Source organism: Artibeus jamaicensis, unplaced genomic scaffold (assembly GCF_021234435.1).
Source record: "Artibeus jamaicensis isolate MK-2021 breed Jamaican fruit bat unplaced genomic scaffold, CSHL_Jam_final scaffold_847, whole genome shotgun sequence".
Lineage (NCBI taxonomy): Eukaryota > Metazoa > Chordata > Mammalia > Chiroptera > Phyllostomidae > Artibeus > Artibeus jamaicensis.
Genome location: NW_026522057.1, coordinates 12,161,696 through 12,179,336, shown reverse-complemented (window position 1 = coordinate 12,179,336; position 17,641 = coordinate 12,161,696). Strand labels below are relative to the sequence as shown.

Sequence of the window (17,641 nt, the reverse complement as noted above, 5' to 3'; positions counted from 1 at the left end):
TGGCCAAGGCCTAATATGGACACTTCCATTCATTTGTTTGTTTGTTTATAGAAAGGGGAAGGAGGGAGAAAGAGAGGGAGAGAAACATCAATGTGTGGCTAGTTGGACACTTCTTACACCCCCGCAGTCGCTGAGCCAGAGCAGCCACCGTCATCCTTCTCTGGGATTATTTACTTTGGCTCCTAATGGCTTCTCCCTTTGCCCCACCCCATCATCTACTCCCCACTCAGCGTTCAGACCAATGCTTTGAACACCGGCCGCTTTTCTACTTAACTCTTTATCTCCAAAACACATCAAGTGCACACTCATGTCCAGACCTTTACCTTGGCCGAGAATGACCTCCCAGTGACTCACATGATTCAAATCACTTCTCAAGTGTCAGCTCATCACAGTGGCCTTTCCCCAAAAAGGTACCTAAAATAACCCTTCTATCACTCTCTGTCCCTAAGCTTGCTTTATTTTTCTTATAGACATTATCATCCTGATTTATTTTATATTTATTACTTGTGATTCTCTCCTCACTAGACTATTGCTCTATAAGGTCAAGGATTTTTATACGTTTTGTTTATTAATGTGTTCCCAGCACCTAGAACCCTGGGCCCATAGTAGTCCTTAGCTCATAGGAGTTGTTCAGTAAGTATTTGTTGATTTAATGAATGCCAAATGATATTTTTATTTACTTAAGAAAATCCAAAAAATTCTAGTTGAAGAAAAACAATCCCACACCAAACTACCTTTAGTAGGTTGAATGGTAGCTCCTTCAAAAAATATGTCCACCTCTCGGAAACCATGAATGTGACCTTATTTGGAAAAAAAGTTTTTGCAGATGAAATTAAGTTAAGGATCCTGAGCCAAGACCATCCTGAATTATCTAGGTAGGCCCTAAATCCAGTGAAAAATGTCCTCATAAGACACGCACAGAGCAGAGATGGACGAAGAAGAGCCAAAGGCCATGTGAAGACGGAGCAGAGACTGGAGTTACTCAGCCACAAACTGAGGGGCACCTGGAGCCACAGCAGGAAGAGGAGCGTGAGGACTGCCCCCTGCAGGGTGTGGCCCTGCCACCCTGAGTTTGGACTTCCGGCCTCTAGAGCTCTGAGAAAGAAAATTTCTGTTTTAAGCCACCCAGGTTGTCATGGCGTTCGTCACGGCAGCCCTAGGAAAGCAATTCGGTTTAGTGAGGAGGGTGACTACAAGGTAAATGTGACAAAAATCCATCGTTTTTCTTTGTGCTCTCAATAAATAACTAGAAAAGATAATTTGGGAGAGCTTGTATTTTCTTTTTTAAGATTCTATTTGTTTTTTAGAGAGAAAGACAAGGAAAGAGACATTGATTGGTTGCCACTTGCATGCCCCCCACTGGGGACCTGGCCCACAACCCAAGCAGGAGCCCTGACTGGGAATCGAACCGGCAGCCTTTCAGTTTGCAGGCCAGCACACATTCCACTGAGCCATGCCAGCCAGGGCAAGCCTGTATTTTCTAATTTGTCTAAGCTAACTTCAAATCTCAGAGGAAAAAGACAGAGATGAGCTCAGAAGAACAACAACCAAGCACTAGGAATTCCAGAAATAGAATAGAAAGAGAGAAGACATGTTATTCCTTAAAGAGAGTCTAATAACACTGACCTTCAAAGGGAAGGGGATGGGGACTCAGTCCAGTCGTCCCCAGAATGCAAATTTCCTTCTGTCCTCCTGTCTCCACCCAGACACCAATTTGGAGACGTGCCGTGTCAGGCCACAAAGAGTACATTCACACACATACACACATAAACACACAGATAGCAGGAAGACCAGCCTTCTATTTATAGAAGTAATAGGGGTCACTCCAGGAATCCTTCTCTGGGCAGCTAAGCCCCTAAGTGACTTTCTGTGTTCATCTAAACTGAGAAGCAAGCAATTAAAAAATACCAGCTTCTCTTGCCAAATCAAAAATTGAGGTCTCTCTCCCCAGGCAGGCTTCTATATTATTGATGGATAAGAGACCATTAAAACCTGCCTGGTCTTGCATTACTCTGGTCTTGCCCCACAGCCTGGAATAACCAGAAAGTCCCAGCTAGAGGTACAATCAAGACCCTAACTTCATGTCTTGGCTTGCTCCTCCCCTTGTTTACAGTGACCTTGAGCAATGAATTCAAGGTCATTCATTTAGTGGACTACCAAACTCAGATCAGACGCTCATGTCCTGTGCCTTTGTCACTCCACTGTTTAGGCAGATTTATCTGACCGTCAATGATTCTACACAGAAAAGGGTAGTTGGCATGACGGATGTCACCAGCGGTGTGCTGGTAATTGCCAAACCACCCGCTGTTGGGCGAAAAGACAGCTCTGGTTTGTAACATTTGTTGATTTCCTTGGTGCGAATACCCTCGCTGTGGCTGGTTTCAAGTTCATTTTCAACTCCTCATCGACCTGGAAACTGAACTGGGCGCAGTCCGGAGCAGAGGTGAGCAGATTCCAGCACCCCGCAGTGAGCTCAGGGCCCTCCCCGAGGGCAGGCTACCAGGCTTCTGACACCTCGTGCCTCCATCTCACCTCAGCATTTAAAAAAACGTCACTCGTGGGGGCAACGTGAGCACAATGGGGCAGAAACTCGGGCCACTCAGAGCCTTTGTTCCTAACAGCAGCCTCGCCACCTGTGACCCAAGCTACCGATTAAGCTGCTTCACCAAACTGAGCCTCAGTGCTTCACCTATAAAATCAGGATATGGATACCTTATAGGGTGGTTGTGAGAAATAAGTAAGATAATATTCATGAAGCACTTGACAATCAGTCAGTATGACTTCCTTCCACCTATTACCGTGAACAATTGCTTATAACATAACACTATGTACAAAAATCACAATACCAAACTCTTCCTGAGCTTTATCGTCAGGGAGGTACTGGTTGCCTGGGATGAAGGCAGAGAAAGTAACAGAGATGGGCATGAGGAACCTTTCTAGGGTGATGTAAATATTTTTTCCCCTGTCCTACCCCCTAAATATTCTTTATCTTGAGAAGGGTGAGTGTTACAGGGGTGTGTATGCCTTTGTCGAAACTCATCTAACTGTACATTTATGAGCTAGGGATTGCGTTCTGTGGAGATTGTGCCTCTATTAAAAAATGGGAAAACAAGAAGGGGAAGGGATGATAGTTATAGATGACAGGTGACTCTAAGAAGCATCCAGGTTGACGAGTGGATACGAGAAAGAGGTGGGTGAGCAGGCTCGCTTGGCCAGGCTGAAAGCCTTCCTCTGGCCTCGCCTGGAGATGGCCTGAATCTCTCTCTCCGGCATGGAAGTGTCCAGGCAGCTGCTGATCACAGTGACCACGGGAGGCTGGGCTCAGGCAAGGGCACTGTGTTGGTGGACATCATCACACACCACCTAACATCCTTCCAGCAGGCCAGTGCTCCAAGACCACCTGCTGAGGGAACTGGAAGTCAGAGGTTAGTCATGGATTCCATTAGTCAAGAGACACTAGAACCAGGCCATGTGACTGGGCTGGAAAATCTCACTCTGTAGGACTGGCTATTGGACCAAGTTCATCCAACAGACACGGCAATCAACCCAAGCATGCCTTTGAAGACTACCAAGCAATGCCTTCCTGCTTCCTGGATTCCTACAGCCAGTGCCCATGTCCTGTGCTGAATCCGACCCTCTGTAACCTACTGGCATCTGTGATTTGACTGGAAACCATTGCCAAGATACCAAAGGCTTAGGCAGCCCAAGGAAACCTGTCCTACAATATTAACAGAAGAAGGGGAAAAAAAGGAAATATTGGAAACTTTCTCTTGAATAGAAACCAGTAAGATCTGCCCTCTTTATCCCCTTTCCCATCCCCAAAAGTGCCACGTACAAGCCCAAAAGCAGCAGAAACGAAATAGGAGTAATTAGTCAGATGAGCAGAACTCCCTTCTCCTGTCATTCAGAAGATGGTCTCCTAGCAAGTGCAAATTCTTTTATATTATGTTCCCATTTCATTTCTGCAACTTTTAATTTGGATACCAAAAGATGGGCAACAGAGTTTAGTATTAAGATTTAGCTTTTGAAAGAGTCTAATGTGGTTTTCAGTTAGTTGTCTGAAAACAACTATATTATTTGCTCACAATGTAGAAATGTCTAAATATCTAGTTATAGAGAACTTTAAATTTTTTTACAGCAGAGTTGCTATCTCTTTTTATCTGTAAGAACAGTGTGTTTACAAATGTTTCCTTAATTTTTCTGGGGAAGTAATACAAATTACAGAGTACTAATTTGGGGGAAGTAGCTGAACAGGGGCTTGCGGGCCGACCCATGCCAGGAAACCACACTTCCTACTCCAGGGCACAGTTTGTGATGCTCCGGATCCACAGAACACAATTCTGAATAAAAACAACTCGACTTGCAGATGGAATATGGCAGGATATAAACTTACTATGCCTTTAAAATGAGAAACTTGTAAGCAAGGTGGCCATACATACTGATTTAATTGCGTTGGTAAACACACTTTCAATTTATCTGTTTCAAAAATAACGCAAATAGAATTTTCAAGTCAATCTGCTCCAAAACTCCATCAAATGACATATCAGAAAATAATATTTTTAAATGGCTTGCTTTTATTTTTTCCTTTGAAAGCACATGTGTGTGGAGAGTCACAATTTATGCTAGAAATTGACACCATGATGTAAAAGCCTGAATAAGCACCATGTTGCTTGAATTTCCTCCAGGGACAAGCTGAATTAGATCTTGTGTTATCTATCAGAAGTTACTCAGCTTAAGAACTGAGTGGGTTACAATCTGCTTCCCAGTTTCTCTTTCTGCCCCAAAATATTCTGATGGCTAACGAAGCAAAGTACAATAAAAGAAACAAGATAACTCAAGGCACTGGGTACAGCCAGCATTCTCTGTTGTTGAGAAATAGAAATATTGAGGCCCTGGCTCATATAGCTCAGTGGACTGAGCGCAGATCTGCAAACCAAAGGGTTGCCAGTTTGAATCCCAGTCAGGGCACATGCCTGGGTTGTGGAACAGGTTCTCAGTTGGGGGCATGTAAGAGGCAACCACACATTGATGTTTCTCTCCTTCTCTTCCTCTTTCCCTTCCCCTCTCTCTAAAAATAAAAAAAATAAAATCTTCCCAAAAAAGAGAAATAGAAATATTGATACATTGAGCGTGTATGGAAAAAAATACTCGACATGAATTACAGTCATAATTAGTAAACAGGAAGAGCAATAAAAAGATTTTACATGGTTCACAGGTTAAAGAGGTCTTGGAAAGTGATTTCATTTGCCGCAGAAGTTGCTTTGCTCCTGGGGAAAGCAGTGGGTGCCGGCTGGCTTTCAGGGCCCACCCACTGGGGGGCTCTTGCGTGTCATCTGAGCAGCCACTGTGTCATCCTTAGGGCACTGGATTCTGAAGTGAGGCACAGGTGTCAGTGTGTGCGCCAGGCACCCGCGGGGTGGCCTGAGGGTCAGCGTGCTGGAGGCGGAGGGCCCCCTTGGATGTGTGTGAAATGGCCCATTTTATCCTTCCTTCCCTTTGGGCCAAATCCGATGAACACTCACCAGCCGAATGTTATTACCTGCCGTTGAAAAATTGTTTCACCTCATAATATTTTACTGGAGGCACTTAAAACATGAATGCTAGCAAATGGTTCTCATAATTTCTTGGTGAAGAACATTTTCCCCCAGTACTTTTAAAAGTTTAATTTACCATCAGTCTTTCAAAATGGATGAAATGTTTAAAAGGATTACAACTACATTTCACTTATAACACTTGTTTCTTTATAAAACCTTCTTTATTACATAATATCATGTACTTTCTAAAATTGTTGTGAAGTATTAGACTATGTGAACTGTCAGTCAGCTTGAAAGCATTCTTCATTGCTCTGCTATGACACAAACGCATTTCACGGGAAAAATAAAACTAATACCGAGAAGTTGACCCAGGAGGGAAAGAGAGGAAGGAGAAGAGAGGCAAATTAAGCGCAGTGGAGGCCAGACTGCAAGCCTCTAACAAGCATTCCAGGAGTTGAGGCAGTACTCGAAGAAATGAGGCCTGGGGATTTTTCCAAAACAGAAGACAGACATGAGCCTTCAGACTGATGGCTGCCATGAGCCAAAGTCTGAGCAGCTTCAGCCAAAATAAGTCACCAACTGATAGGCAGCAGTGGTAACCTCCAAGAGGGCTGGGATCAGCACGAGGTTAGCCTTAGCTACAATGTGCACATTTTTTTCCTAAGGAGACTGGATCTGTGCATTTCATATGCAGCCAGGAACTATTTTTGAAAGAACCTAACCAGACTTCAATGATTAGGTTCTAGGTGGGAAGCCAGTCGGTTGGGAGACAGGGAGAGAAGTCCTGAGTGAGCAGCCGCTTGGATCATCACGTAGGGTATCTGCTCACCAGATGCCAATGCCCGGGGGTAGGCGGGGAGGGAGACAGCTACAGAAAGTACACCGTGGAAACTCTCAAAATAGATGGAGACATCAACTGCTGGCGGCAGCAGCTCCTGTTTGTAGTGTGCTAATGATAATGCCAGGTGTTTGACAAGTGGTAGCTGATCGGAATCTCATGACAACTCTGTGAGGCTGGGCTGTTGTCATTTCTACCTTTCTAAAGAATCTAAGGTTTGCCCTGGCTGGTGTGGCTCAGTGGATTGGGCACTGGCCTGTGACCCAGAAGGTCACCAGTTCGATTCCCAGTCAGGGCATATGCCTGGGTTGCAGGCCAGGTTCCAGATTTGGGGTGTGTGAGATGCAGCTAATGGATGTTTCTCTCCCTCTCTTTCTCCTTCCCTTCCCTCCCCTCTAAAAAAAATAAACAAATAAAATCCTTTTTAAAAGATTTTATTTATTTATTTTTAGAGGGGAGGGAAGGGAAGGAGAGAGGGAGAGAAATACCAATGCATGGTTGCCTCTCATGTGTCCCCCACTGGGAACTGGCCTGCAGGGAACTCGCTTGCAACCCAGGCATGCGCCCTGACTGGGAATCGAACCACGATCCTTTGGTTCTCAGGCCCGCACTCAATCCACTGAGCTACACCAGCCGGGGCTAAAATCTTTTAAAAAAATAAATAAAATATTGTATTTGCCCTGGCTGGTGTAGCTCAGTGGATTGAGCACAGGCCTGCGAACCAGAGGATCGCGGTTCAATTCCCAGTCAGGGCACATGCCTGGGTTGCAAGCGAGTTCCCTGCAGGCCAGTTCCCAGCAGGGGACGCACTAGAGGCAACCATGCATTGATGTTTCTCTCCCTCTCTCCTTCCCCTCTAAAGATAAATAAATAAATAAAAAATTTTTAAATTTTTTATTTATTTATCTTCAGAGGGGAAGGGAAGGAGAGAGGGATAGGAACATCAATGTGTGGTTGCCTCCTGTGTGTCCCCTGCTGGGAACTGGCTTGCAACCCAGGCATGTGCCCTGACTGAGAATCGAACCATGGTTGCTTGGTTCCCAGGCCTGCGCTCAATCCACTGAGCCACACCAGCCAGGGCGAAAGATAAATAAATAAATAAATATTTTAAAATATATATTATATTTATTTTAAAAAGAATATAAGGCTTACAGCGTTACTTGCTTACTGACAAGATCAATGTTAATAATCACAATTGTTAACACTTATTTGATCACTATAAAGCAGATAGTGTTTTCAGAACTTGTCACTTGTACATATTAAATAATATAATCCTCACAAAAATCTTATAAGGCAGTACTAGTTCAACACATCTTACAGGGAAGGAAACTGAAGCCCAGATGTGTTAAGACACTTGTCCAAGCAAGAAAGTGGTAGAGATAACATTTGAACTTCACCAGAACAGAGTCCATGCCCTTAATTTCATAACATTTTGCTTATGCAGTGAGAGCACAGAAGAGGCTAGGAAAGAATCCACCTTTGAGGCTAAAGCGTTCACGATGGGACACGGCAGGGTACATGTGAGTGGATCTCAAAGGGTGAGTAGGATTTTGTCCAGCGGAGCTGGAGAAGGAGCACTTGACAGAAGACAGGGCATGAGCAAGGCGGCCTGGAGGGAGTAGGAAGAGGGGAAGTGTGGGCAGGACTGGAATGTCCCACTGAAGGGAGTGTCTCTGGTGGTCTCTTAGGTGCTTGAATATTAATCCCAGAGTATAAAAAAGTAACTCACGTGCTCTGTCCTCAGCTTCCTCAGTCAAGGGGCTGTTGCAAACATTGAACAAGATACCACACTAAAAGTATCCGCACACTGCTTGGCACACTGGAAGTCTCCGAACGTGTCAGTTATAATGATTAATTATTATACAAGTAAGTACAGCTGCTCTCTTACATTTCTGTATTCAGCACACGTCTTTGTTTCAAATGGCAAATGTTTCCACTTTTGTGTTGGAGACTCATGTCACCATGCAACGTGCAGGGGTCTAGCTTGCACTGGTTTCTGCGAAGCTGGACCCAAGGACTCAGACAGGGCGAAGTCTCTCATCTCTGCCTCCCTGTCTGAACCGCACTGTCTCCGATATATACTGCAGTCATGGTGGCCAGCAGCTGTAGAAGCTCCCATTCTTACCACCTAGCAGGAAGGCAGTCATTCTCTCTGGCTCTGAGTTTAATAAACATCAGGGAAGCTCCGATAGATGTAACATGGACGGAGAGGTGGGGGCCAGTAAGCCTGGGGAGCACGCATTTGAAACACAGGATAGATGAGGTCTGTCTGGAAAAAGTTCAGCCATTGTTAATATAACAAGAATGGTTTGCACAACATCGATGTAACCTGGCAGCCAAGGAGAGTGGACTGGAATGCACGTGTGTGAACAATGACAACTTCACTGTACTAGTCAGTGGGGGCAGTAGATGCCGTTGAGCGAGCATGTGTGCTGTGTGGCTGTCCCATTCAAAATGACTGAGTGAGTAGAGCAATGGATCTGCATCAGATTTTGCATTAAGCCTGAACATCTCTCCACGGAAACTATTCAGATGATTCAGAAGGCCGCAGCCATGGGCAACTGGTGACTGGCAGCTTCATCACAACAACATGCCTACTCATGCATCTCATCTCATGCAGAGTTTTTGGGCAAAACATTAAATCCCCCAGGTGACTCAGTCCCCCTATAGCCCAGATTTGGCGTCCTGCAACTTCTGACTTTTCCCAAAACTAAAATCACCTTTGAAAGGGAAGGGATTTCAGACCATTGATGAGATTCAGGAAAATACAACAGGGCAGCTGATGGCGACTGGGAGAACTGTGTAAGGTCCCAAGGCGCCTGCTTTGAAAGGGACCGAGGCGTCATTGTCCTGTGCACACTGCTTCTTGTATCTTGAATCTTCTTCAATAAATGTCTCTATTTTTCATATGACATGGCTGAATTCCTTCTGGACAGACCTCGTATGAGGGGAAGAGAGGAACAGGACCATTTCCCAGGAGAATGAGGCATAGACCTGAGCAGATAGAACAACAGACAGCACCCAAAAAAGTACATTCTTACACATAGTGCTTTTTGCATAGGGACAGAGGCAGTGTCCTTTGTTTCTTAAGATCTAACGTCACAATTGGACGCCGTGTGTGTGCACGCGCATGCTCATGCCTGCCTGTGGGAAACTTGTTTTTCTCTTTGGAGTTTTGTAAGATCTTCTTTTTGTGCCCATTGTTCTAAAATTTCCTGCCCGTGTACCTTGGCATGGACCAAGTTTCATCTCATTTTCTGGGAACTCAGTGAAGCTTACTATGGTAATGAATGTTCTTCAGAGTTCTTGAATTTTTTTGTTTTGTTTTGTTTTTAGGATTTCCTTCCTTATTTCCTCTGTTCTCTCCGGAACTCCCGAAATGCAGGTCCTAGACTGGCCCTCCAGTTTTCTGGTAACTTCTCTTTTCTTTTCCATCCCTTTGTCGCTCTGCTCCGCCTTCTGTGACAGTCCCATAACTTTATAGCCAACTCTTCTGTTCTAATTTCCATTGCTATGATCATAACCTTAATTCTGAGAGCTGTTTTATATATAAAACATCATTTGACACAGAAAAAAGGTCTGAACTTCTTAGAGCATCCTCATGTGTAAAATAAAGAACAGAGTTCTTTTTATGAGATCGATTTTTACAGTATCAGGTCCGGCTCAAGAAGCTGGTTTTCAACTTCACACAATTAATAGCTAAAACCAAGACGCCTTTGTGCAGTCGCCCAAGCTCTGATTTTACTGGCTTACATGGAGCCAGTCAACGCTGCACCTTGGACCAAAAGAAACGCCACATGTGGAAGCGGTGGAAATGGAACAGGTGCTGCCTTAGACCCACACTGTGCCATTAGTGGGCAGGTGAGTGTGTCAGATGGTTTGGCTTCAGTCTAGAAAACTGTTAGTTCCAATAAAGCTTTTCTTGTTGATTGATGCCCCTACAAGCCTTAGCGATTGTTAGAATTCCCAAAGAGAAATGTCTGAAAGAACATCCGAAGCTCCAAGACAACCTGCTGGGGGCACAATATTCAAAGTGGCAACAGATGCTTTGAAACACAGGAGGTATTTTGGAAACACTGCAAGTCTTAGTACGAGGGTGCAGACAGGAAGGTGTGCAGCTGTACCTCAAGAATTCCTTTTAGGAAACCAAAGAGGCAGGAAATACTTGTCTCATTTGTACCAGAGCTTCCCTATGTAAGCCTGTAGATGTTTGCCTGTGGATCCGAATTCCACATGAAATGAGGTTATCAAAAACAATGGCTCTGAGTAATACGAGCTGCTACGATCTCTTCTGTTTAAGATCAGAATAACACTTCCGATACAGTATCTTACGTTAAAGTACATGTGCTTCCAAGGGACAAGTTTATGGTTTAAATAAATACAGTTTATCAATAATTCTTACTTTTCCAAAGTGTTGAAGATTTTTTCTAAAAGGTTTTATTCATTTGACATATTTTTGAGAACCTAGTTGAACTTAGTCCACAATTTCAAAGGCAGCACGAAAATAATTCGCTGGTATTGGAAATGTCCACAAATCCAAGGCAAAATTCAACTTTGGGACACTGAGGTAGCAAATGGTGTGTTGGCGGTATGTGGAGCAGGAGAGGGATCGGAGGGTCTCCCTCTTCCACAACAGTGTCAACGAGTCCCCAGTTTCTGGGCCCATCCTCATGCATAGACCGGGGCCGCCTGGTTCTCCCGCCTCCTGAACTCTGGGCATTTGCAGCCGTGACATCAGGTGGGTTCTCACTGCGCCCTGGCCAGCTTTAGAGTCCGCCTCAGTCACTTCCTTCTCATTTTAGTGAGAAGTGTATGTGTAGTCTACCATATTTAACTGGAAATAAACTGATTTTTTTCAAACTTTTTTTAAAACCAGAGGACCTTCATTATTTTTTAGTGGGAAATCCCTTGGAAGTCCAGTACATTAAAGAGAAAAAGTGGGGCTGCTTTGGTTGGGGTGGGAGTGAGGTGCTCTCCACGTAGGGTGTTTTCTGAGTCCGTTACTCTCAGCGCCAGGGTGTCCAACCTGGGGCCCACGGGCCACAGGCGGCCCAGGACAGCTATGAATGCAGCCCAACGCAAAATCGTAAGTTTACTTGAAACCTTTTTTTTGCTCATCAGTTTTTGTTGGTGCTAGTGTTTGTGTATTTAATATGTGGCAAGGCAACTCTCTTCTTCCAATGGGGCCCAGAGATGCCACAAGGTCAGACACCCCTGGACCGGCATTTCACTTGACTTGATTTGTCTCAATTGGCAGCAATAACGTACTTTTTCTCCGCCAGGCCCGGTGCTAGTTCCTGAGAAGGCAGATATGGACGACAAAGTCCCTGGCGTTAGGGAGTTCACAGTCCGGTGGTAGAGACAGACATGTATGTAAGGAATTATGAGGTTTCAGACCACCCAAATGAGAAATGGCGGGGAAATGAGCAGGAGGGTGTCTTTCAGTTGCTCCCAATAGACACCCACTCAAACTGGCCTAAGCGGGAAGTGAGAGGGCTTGTGAGAGCACCCCTGCCCAGTTCCCGGAGCAAGCCCTGCAGGCAGGCAGGAGGCTGGACCCAGAAAGCAGCGAAGCCACTCCTCTGTTTGCAGCTGTCCCCTGGCAGGCACATGGCCTGTCTCCTCTGCTGGTCACTGTTGGAGTCATTCTTTTCTCTGGTTTTCTACGCCTCTTTGCAATCTATCAGTAAGTTCCGCTGGCTTTACTTTCAAAATATAGCCAGAATCTGACCCTTTTCACCAAGTGCTGTTTCTCATCGCAGCCACCCTCACCAGGAGCCCGGTGCCTTGCGGCGGGCCTTTCTAACAGGTCTCCCTGCCCCTGCGGCCACCTGACTGATCACGCTTCAGCGGGCAAGTCAGGTCATGTAACTCCTCTGCTCGAAACTTCCCTATAGCTTTCTCACTCTGCAGATCCAGCCCCGGGGGTGGCTTCTCTGACTCTGTCTCACACTCCCCTCCTTCCACTCCGTCCCTGCCACAGTGGTCACCAGACACATCCCCACCTCAGGGCCTCTGCTGTTACTGTTTGTTCCCTATGGCTGGATTGTTCTTCCCTCAGGGGCCACATGACTGGCTTCCTCTCTTTCCTCAGATCTTTTCCCAAATAGGGACTTCTTCCCCCACCCCCACCCCAAATGAGACCGTCTTGGTGGAGACTTCCTGAACCCCGCAGCTAGCATTTCCACCCTTCCCCTCTCCTGTCCCACTTCTCAGCTTTATTTTTTTCTCCTTAGCTCCTATCACCAACTTTATTTCTCTTATTTCTCTTGTTTACTGTCTCTCTCCTACTAAAACGTCCCCTCTAAGAGGGTTTGCTTTTGCGCCTTCCCAGCACCGACAGTCACCCGACATGTTGCTCAACAGACATTTATTGAAGGAATGAATGAAAGTCTGCGTCCCTCTTTCTCTCTGCAGCCTGTGCTCTTGTTCCTTCTTCTCCTTCTTGTTTTCTTCAGCATCTGGTGGTAAATTGCTGGTCAATTCTGGAGCTCTGTGGCAAATTCGAAATTCTCAGCACGAGGACTCTGATTGGCCCAGTTTGAGTCAGGTGTCTCCCCTGGACCACATCAGCTATGATCCCTGGGGTGAGATCATACACACCCTTCTCCGTGATCAGGGTCAGCTCCCAGAGCATGGGGGCTGGACAGGCAGCCCCAAGTGGCTCTGTGAGTGTGAAGAAGCAACTAACAGTTTATCTAGGAAGCAGCAGCTGCCATCTCAGTTTTTTAAACAAGAGGGGGAAACTGTATTTTTAGTTCCTTTTACATTTGTGACAAAATGCCAGTCAAGATTTCCTGCCACTTTCCACTTCTCCCTGACCTGACCTTTCCCAGTTCCCGCCGTCCTTCTTGCTGCTGTGCTGGCCAGAGGCCAGGGAGGAAGGACTAGGATGGGTCCCTGGTGGAGGGTCAGACTGTGCAGAGGCTCAAACTGCCCACAGGCGGAGGTGATGGGGGGCAGTGGGGGGGGGGCAGCTACTAACCGTGAGTGGCTGATGTTGGTCTGGAGACAGGCAAACCCAGGAGGCCCGAGAGCAAAGCAGAGAGGGCAATAGAAGCTGCCTGACCGTGTCTTTCCAGGTCTCCTTGTCCCTTAGGCACCCACCATTTGCTGAGCCTCTCGTCCATGCTTGGAACCGTGCTGGTCCCTAGGGATGTGGAGGAACAAGGCAGACGAGGGCCTCTTCTGGTGGAGCTTGCATTCCAGTTGGAGAGAAAAACATGAAATGATAGTCATATGGATGCTTCATCCATTAATTAGGAGCGTACTTACCAATGGGAATTAATGACAAGACTAATTAGTTATTTATGGGTGCCCCAGAGGTAAAGCACTGCACACTATAAAGAGGTATGACAAGGGATGTTGCTCGGCCTGGGGCCTCAGGGAAGCCTTTTCTGTTGGGACTTCAGACATAAGTAGGAGTTCACTAGGCAAAGTGGGAGGGAGAAGAATATTCTAGAAAAAAGAAGCGGGTTATGTAAAGGTCCTGAGGCAATTAAGAGTTTGGCAAAGTCGAGTGACTAAGGGGCGTCCGGTATAGCTGGAGCGTGCTGTACCTGCGAGAGCAGTGAGCGTGAGACCAGGCAAGTGGTGGGCGGGGCCAACGCCCGCTGCACTGGTAGCGGTGGTAAGCGGTTTGATTTTATTCCAAGTGCAGCGGGAAGCTTTTCTGCAAGGGCCCTAAGCAGGGGAGCAGCATAATGTCTCAGGCAGCTTAGGAAGGTCACCCAGAGGCAGGTCTAGATGTGCTGACAGGGAAAAACGTTCCGGACAGATGCTTAAAGAAAAAAAGGCGGATTGCCAAGTGAAACGCACGGAACTATCTCAGTTATGAAAAAACAAGCAACCAAAACACACATAATCGGAGGATTGTAAGGACACCCATGTAATTAATAGCTCGGTTTGCCTTCTCAGGGAGCAGTGGGCATGCGGTCGGTGAAATAAAACCGCTTTGTGCTCGGTTTTTTGATACACTTGATCTTAGCCAAAAGACTGGGAAGCCATGTGTGCTCAGTATTTTTTTTTTAAATTACAGTCACAATAAAGTGACTGTATTGCTTCTCTAATTAAACAAATGACCAAATAAATAAGTGAAGATGTCCTGTTTTAATAAAAGCAAATAAACAAACAAGTTGGTTTTTCCAGAAGCAGAGGCCAAGATGAAGATTCCTGTCCAGGTGATTTATTAAGGAAGCACTCCCAGGAGACTCTGGTAAGGGAGTGTGGGAAGCAGGACCGGAAAGGGCAAACAAGGATGTGATTTCAGATAAAACCCTGAGGGGGCTGTAACAACTGCCTGATCCTGCCGGCAATTCCGGAGTGGAAATACTGAGTTGTCTGGACTCTAAGGCAAGGGAGCTGGGCTTCCATTCCATTCTGATCAGTCACTGGCTAAAGCATGCCCAGTGGGTGGGGGCGGGGTGGAGGCCAATCTGCAACTTAAACTCCAGGTACTTCCAGCTTTCTGTAGGGCACTGCAGCACCAGCAGCCCAGTCTCCTGAAGGAGACTCTTGGGGGGGGGGGGGGGCCTTTAGAAACTTAATCACCAGCACCAAAACAAGGTGAAGGTCACACAGAAAAGATAAAAGAGGTCCAAGAAAACCTGGATTGAGCAACAACAATGTCCATTACAACATTAAACAATTTAATAGGCACCCCTGGCTGGTGTGGATCAGTGGACTGAGTGCCAGCCTGTGAACCAAAGGGTTGCCTGTTTAATTCTCAGTCAGGGCACATACCTGGGTTGTGGGCCAGGTCTCCAGGAGGTGGCGCTCGAGAAGCAATAGCTTCTCAGAGTAAAATCCAACTTCCTCTCTATGGCCCACCAGGCCCCTCAAAACTGGCCTTTGCTTGACCTGCTGAACTCATCTCTTCTTGCCTCTCCCACTCTATTGCACTTCTTCCCACTTTGGGAGATGAGGAGTTCTTTCGGCAAAGAACTCACCCCTGTGGCTTGCTCCCTAACTTCATGAATAACTCAATTCCCTGTGATCTCATCTCTCTGAGGCTTCCATCCCCACAATTCCAAGTCCAGTAGAAAAAAGAGAGCTCTCTTGCCCAACAGTTTGGACACAAGTCTAGGGCTATCACTGCTCTAAATTGCATTGGGGTGCATCCCTGAACCAATCACTGTTGTCAGGGGCTGAGATGATCTGATTGGTTAGGCTGGAGTCACATGGCCACCTGGAGCTAATGCAAATGAGAGCTCAGTGGAGGAAGTCAGATTTCCCAGAGAAAAATCGAGGTCCTCTTACCAGAAGGTGAAGTAATGCTGGGCAGAAAGATAACAGATGTCTATTTTCTGGGTTTGCCCAGTGCCTGACATAAGAAGTGTTTGGGGGAAAAAAAAGAAAAAAGCCAGCTTGCATTGCCTGCAAGAGTGCCCCTGGGGAATCTCCTTTATCAATATTCATTCATGCAAGAAATTTTTATTAATATCACTCAATTACAGGCTCCATCCATAGGGAACCCCCGCTACTCTTTTGAATCAAAGCGAGATAATGTAATAGGTTATAGGATATATCTAGAACAGTGCCTAGCATTCATTCAACAGTATTTATTGGGCTTTCATTAGCATCAGAGAGGAGCTCAGATCACAGATCTGAATACAGTAGGTGGTTCCTCTCCTTCTGGGGCCTGTGTTCTAGGAGAAAAATGACATAAAAAAAAGAAATTACATGGAGTCACAAGCCACTCATAAAGGCTGACACCTTCTAGCAAGAAAAATTGAGTGGCCTGGACCATTTCTTTTAAAAATATACATTTTATTGATAATGCTATTACAGTTGTCCCATTTTTCCCCCTATCCCCCCTCCTCCCAGTACTCCCCTTCCCTCCAGCAATCCCATCCCTCTGAGTTCATGTTCATGGGTCATGCATATAAGTTCTTTAGCTTCTCCATTTCCTATACTATTCTCAACATCTCCCTGTCTATTTTGTAGCTGCCAATTATGCTTCTTGATCCCTGCACCTTTTCCTCCATTCTCCCCCTTCCCCCTCCGCACTTATAATGCTCCAGATGATCTCCATGTCTGTGATGCTGTTCCTATTCTAGTTGTTTGCTTAGTTTGTTTTTGTTTTTTTAGATTCAGTTGTTGATAGCTGTGAGTTTGATGTCATTTTAATGTTCATAGTTTTCATATTCTTCTTCTTAAATAAGTCCCTTTAACATTACATATAATAATGGCTTAGTGATGATGAATTCCTTTAACTTTAACTTGTCTGGGAAGCACTTCCATTCTAAATGATAGCTTTGCTGGATAGAGAAATCTTGGTTGTAGGTCCTTGCTTTTCATTACTTCATTACTTGGAATACTTCTCGCCCATCCCTCCTTGCCTGCAAAGTTTCTTTTGAGAAATCAGCTGACAGTCTTATGGGAACTCCTTTGTAGGTAACTGTACCCTTTCCTCTTGCTGCTTTTAATATTCTCTCTTTATCTCTGAACTTTGGCATTTTAATTATGATGTGTCTTGGTGTGGTACTCTTTGGGTCCAATTTGTTTGGGACTCTCTGTGCTTCATGGACTTGTATGTCTATTTCCTTTGCCAAATTAGGAAAGTTTTCTTTCATTACTTTTTCAAATAAGTTTTCAAACTTATTTTTTAAGTAAGTTTTCTTGCTCTTCCTTGTCTCCTTCTGGCACCCCTATGATTTGGATGTTGACACTTTTGGAAATGTCCCAGAGCCTTCTTATGCTCGCCTCATTTTCTGAATTCTTGTTTCTGCATTCTGTTCTGGCTGAATGTTTATTTCTTCCTTATGTTCCAAATTGTTGATTTGAATCCCAGCTTCCTTCCCTTCACTGTTGGTTCCCTGTAGATTTTTCTTTATTTCACTTAGTGTAGCCTTTATTTCTTCCCTTACGTTTCTGCCGTACTCAGTGATTTCTCTGAGTATCCTCATCACCATTTTGAGCTCTGCATTTGATTTGGGGTGTTTGTTCTGTTCTTTCATTTGAGCCATATTTCTTTTGTCTCCCCAACTTGGCAGCCTCCCTTTGCTTATTTCTGTGCATTAGATAGAGCTGCTTTGACTCCCTGTCTTAGTCCACCAGTCAAAGCAGAAGGAGCAGAACCTTAGGTATTTGCCAGGGAGAGGCAACACACCTCACTGCTTTGTGGTGCTGTGTGGTGGGGAGGGTCGAAAAGGGGACAGTGCCACTGCCTGGCCCTGGAGGCGTGCCCGGAAGTCACCCTGTTTCCGGTCACTTCACCCACTTCCCGTATGCAACTGGTGCCCTTCTAGTCGCCGCCCTGATGATGATT

General features: G+C 45.6%; 1 long non-coding RNA gene across 1 annotated transcript; it reads right to left on the bottom strand.

Moving 5' to 3' along the window:
- Positions 1-12,690: 12,690 nt before the first annotated feature.
- On the bottom strand, positions 12,691-15,389 carry LOC119052207 (uncharacterized). Its single transcript, XR_005083084.2, has 3 exons — positions 15,115-15,389; positions 13,358-13,569; positions 12,691-12,865 (listed from the first exon to the last, which is right to left on the bottom strand). It is a non-coding gene; the product is annotated as an uncharacterized LOC119052207 (long non-coding RNA).
- Between the last annotated feature and the right edge of the window lie 2,252 nt (positions 15,390-17,641).